The 5,000-nt window shown below is 33.5% G+C and overlaps 1 non-coding gene across 1 annotated transcript in view; it reads left to right on the top strand.

The window, feature by feature from the left end:
- Positions 1 to 3,206: 3,206 nt before the first annotated feature.
- LOC145846732 (small subunit ribosomal RNA) overlaps positions 3,207 to 5,000 on the top strand; it is a 1,807-nt gene continuing 13 nt past the window's right edge. The window contains exon 1 of the ribosomal RNA XR_014370868.1: positions 3,207 to 5,000. This exon is cut by the window's right edge and continues 13 nt beyond it. This is a non-coding gene — a ribosomal RNA (small subunit ribosomal RNA).

Here is a 5,000-nt window from a genome sequence, read left to right on the forward strand (position 1 = left end):
TTAAATTAATGTATTTTGTAAATTGGTTTTATTTAATAGATAGTAGTGAATTACTTTATTTAATTTACTTTAGTATGTGTTGTATAACTTAATTTAAACCAGAAGCAAAACGGGATTATACTTTCAATAAACTACACAATTTACAGACCAGTTGTGTACTAAATAAAAAGCTATTGTGAATAGTGAATATGCAATTATTATTATAAGTTTATAAGTTCACAGTTTACAAAAGCTTTACAATTTAGTTATTATTTTGTTCATATTTGCATATCTAATTTATGAAAAGTTAGTGTTATGTGTTTTGGCTTTTTAATTTCTTTATTTGTACAACTGTTAGTTTTATATTCTAAAGAAACATTTTTAAATAAATATGTTTAACAAGTAACTTAAAAATGGAAGAAATATATTGTATATATTGAACTATTTATATTTATTCTAGCTATTTGCTTAGTGTATTTATTAATGTGATTATTTTATTTTGTTGTTTGTCTTATAGTTTAATCGTATTGTGTTGAAATATATTTAACAAATACAGAGGTTTAAAGTAAGTTTAAATGAAAATAAAATAAGACATATAGTTGAAATATAAGTTTAAAAAAATATTTTTTTTTATTTCTTTGTTTGTTTGATTGTTTGTTTATTATATAATCGCGACGTTTCATTTTATTACTTTTAAGCATACTAAATATAATAATAGGCATAGTTAGAGGAAAAATTCAATTAGTTTCTAACGTAATAAAAAAGTTTATTTCCACAAATAAATAAATACCTGAAAAATCAAATGAAAAATAAATTTCGCACTCTTGTATTGTGAGTCATAATAGGTTATTTACTGTTACCAACAGATACTAGCGAAGGCTTTTTAAAGTTCTATGTTAATTCAATGTATTTGTACTTAGTTTTATTAAAATGACAGTATTGATGGTTACGTTTATTAAGTATGTTTATTTAACGTTATGTAACTCAAGTAAAACCAGAAGCAAATAAGGAGACTACTTTCAATAAACTACACAATTTACATACCAATTGTATACTAAACTTAAAGCTATTCTATTCTATTTTATTCTTGATAGTTATTTTAAAGTTATTAAATTATACAAATGTATTTTATAAAGTAGTTTTATAAAGTTACTATAGTTTTTTTAACTTACTATAGTATGTGTTATATAACTTTAATTAAACTAGAAGCAAAAAGGGAGACTACTTTAAATAAACTACACAATTTATTGTTATATATAACTCTAATAAAACCAGAAGCAAAAAGGGAGACTACTTTAAATGAACTACACAATTTATTGTTATATATAACTCTAATAAAACCAGAAGCAAAAAGGGAGACTACTTTAAATGAACTACACAAATTAAAAATATATTATTATTTATAAATCAATCGTGTTGTGTTTCAAAATAAATTTTTCAAATAATGATTTACAAGTATTTATCAGTTATTTAGTTTTCTTTTTATAGTTTAGCCGTATTGTTTTATTTATTTGTTATTATCTTTATTTAATTGTTTGCTTATTATATTTATCGCCATGTGCTTAAAAATAAAACAACTATAAAGATTTAAAAAGTAAGTTTAAATAAAAATAAAATGAAACATATAAAATAAATTTATGATTTTTTTATTATTATTATTATTTTTATTTAATTGTTTGCTTAACATATTTATCGCGATGTGCTTAAAAGAATAGAACAAATACAAAGGTTTAAATAAATAAAAATGTAAGTTTTAAATAAAATAAAATGAAACATACAAAATAAGCTTATGATTTTTTATTATCATTTTTATTATTTTTATTTCATTGTTTGTTTATTATATCTATCGCGATGTGCTTGAAAAATAAAACAACTATAAAGGTTTAAAAAGTAAGTTTAAATAAATATAAAATGAAACATATAAAATAAGCTTATGTTTGATTTTTTTATTTTATTTTTATTTAATTGTTTGCTTATTATATTTATCGCGATGTGCTTAAAAGAATAGAACAAATACAAAGGTTTAAATTGTAAGTTTTAAATAAAATAAAATGAAACATACAAATAAGCTTATGATTTATTATTATTATTATTATTATTTTATTTCATTGTTTGTTTATTATATCTATCGCGATGTGCTTAAAAAATAAAACAACTATAAAGGTTTAAAAGGAAGTTTAAATAAAGATAAAATGAAACATATAAAATAAGCTTTTGTTTGATTTTTTTATTTTATTTTTATTTATTTTTATTTAATTGTTTGTTTATTATATTTATCGCGATCTGCTTAAAAAAATAAAACGAGTATTAAGGTTTGAAAGGTAAGTTTAAATAAAAATAAAATGAAACATATAAAATAAGCTTATGTTTTTTTTTTTTTTTATTATTATTATTATTTTCATTCAATTTTTTGTTTATTATATTTATCGCAATGTGCTTAAAAACGATAAAACAAGTATAAAGATTTAAAAAGTAAGTTTAAATAAAAAATAATACAAATAAAGTTTATTTATAATAAACAAACATATTTAAAACATTAAAAAAAGTAGTTTATATATATTATTTTTTATTTATTTCTTTTAAACATATTAAATAAAGTATAAAAAAGTATTAAAACATTTAAACGTAGCATAAATAAGCTTAAAACATTAAAATAATTGAAAAGAAACAAACAAATTGAAAAAAATCGGCAAAAAAAGTTCAACAGCAACATTTGAGCATCATACACGTATGCATTACTTTACACTAGTGAGAGAGACGTGTTTGTGCGTTCGGTCGACTTGGCGAGAAAGCGGGCTTAAAGCATTACTGTTTAGCACCCGAGGCGCGGCTATTGCAGCGGCGGCGAACGTGCTATGTAAACGCATTGGAGCAGCGTATGAAAAACTACAAGCGTCCAGCGGCGGTAGGCTTATAGCTTTGCGAAGTCGTCGAGACGAGTAGCCGACGCAGGCAGGCACGGCTCGAGGCGGGTAACTGCAGCAGACAGATGGCGTGTTGCTGCTGACGAGTTAACCGGCAGAAGGCAAACGGTTGGTCGGGAGAAAGAACAGTCAGTTGTATAGCTGCATGCTGCAGTCGACGCGGGCTGGCGCTTTAAACAGCAAAAGGCCGGCGCCGACTTTCAGTAACGTTCGCAAGGCTTTTAAGCCGAGTGATAGAAAAGGTCTGTATTTATACAGTAAAAACGCTCAGTCGAGCAACGGGTTTAAACGCCCTCGGATAGTTATCTGGTTGATCCTGCCAGTAGTCATATGCTTGTCTCAAAGATTAAGCCATGCAAGTGTAAGTACGAGCTCACGTACAGTGAAACTGCGAATGGCTCATTAAATCAGTTATGGTTCATTTGATGTACGCTTTTACATGGATAACTGTGGCAATTCTAGAGCTAATACATGCGTAAAGCGCCGAACTGACGTGAGGCGCGCATTTATCAGACCAAAACTAACCGGCTTTCGGGTCGTTACAATGGTGACTCTGGATAAGCTTGCGGATCGCACGGCCTAGTGCTGGCGACATCTCATTAAAGCAACTGCCCTATCAACTATCGTCGGTACGGTATCGGCCTACCGAGGTTGTAACGGGTGACGGAGAATCAGGGTTCGATTCCGGAGAGGGAGCCTGAGAAACGGCTACCACATCCAAGGAAGGCAGCAGGCGCGCAAATTACCCATTCCCGGCTCGGGGAGGTAGTGACGAAAAATAACAATGCAGACCTCGTACGAGGTCCTGCAATTGGAATGAGTACACTTTAAACTTTTTAACGAGTATCCATTGGAGGGCAAGTCTGGTGCCAGCAGCCGCGGTAATTCCAGCTCCAAAAGTGTATATTTAAGTTGTTGCGGTTGAAAAGCTCGTAGTTGGATATAGGGACGGCGAGGTTGGTCGGTCGAAAGGCTAGCACTGGCCTCGTTGTTCTTGTTGGTCGGTGCCTTCGCGGTGCTCTTAACTGAGTGTTGCGGTGGTCCGGCAAGTTTACCTTGAAAAAATTAGAGTGTTCAAAGCAGGCTTTACGCTTGTATAATGTTGCATGGAATAATGGAATAGGACCTCGGTTCTATTTTGTTGGTTTTCGGAGCACGAGGTAATGATTAATAGGAACGGACGGGGGCATCCGTACTGTGCCGTTAGAGGTGAAATTCTTGGATCGGCGCAAGACGAACGACTGCGAAAGCATTTGCCAAGAATGTTTTCTTTAATCAAGAGCGAAAGTCAGAGGTTCGAAGACGATCAGATACCGTCCTAGTTCTGACCTTAAACGATGCCGACTAGCGATCGGGCAGTGTCGAACTTAAGAACTGTCCGGCAGCTTCCGGGAAACCAAAGTCTTTGGGTTCCGGGGGAAGTATGGTTGCAAAGCTGAAACTTAAAGGAATTGACGGAAGGGCACCACCAGGAGTGGAGCCTGCGGCTTAATTTGACTCAACACGGGAAATCTCACCCGGCCCGGACACAGCGAGGATTGACAGATTGAGAGCTCTTTCTTGATTCTGTGGGTGGTGGTGCATGGCCGTTCTTAGTTGGTGGAGCGATTTGTCTGGTTAATTCCGATAACGAACGAGACTCTTACTTGCTAAATAGCTGCTCGACCCATTGGGTCGGAGACAACTTCTTAGAGGGACTAGTGGCGTTTAGCCACACGAGATTGAGCAATAACAGGTCTGTGATGCCCTTAGATGTTCGGGGCCGCACGCGCGCTACACTGACCGGATCATCGTGTGTTCCCTAGGCCGAAAGGTCCGGGTAATCCGTTGAACCCCGGTCGTGCTAGGGATAGGGACTTGCAATTGTTTCCCTTGAACGAGGAATTCCCAGTAAGCGCGAGTCATTAGCTTGCGTTGATTACGTCCCTGCCCTTTGTACACACCGCCCGTCGCTACTACCGATTGAATGGTTTAGTGAGGTCCTCCGATTGAGCCTGGTACGTGCGGCAACGCACTCGCCGGTGTTCGAAAAGACGATCGAACTTGATCATTTAGAGGAAGTAAAAGTCGTAACAAGGTTTCCGTAGGTGAACCTGC

This window comes from Thalia democratica, unplaced genomic scaffold, assembly GCF_965202585.1.
Source record: "Thalia democratica unplaced genomic scaffold, ktThaDemo2.hap1.1 HAP1_SCAFFOLD_596, whole genome shotgun sequence".
Lineage (NCBI taxonomy): Eukaryota > Metazoa > Chordata > Thaliacea > Salpida > Salpidae > Thalia > Thalia democratica.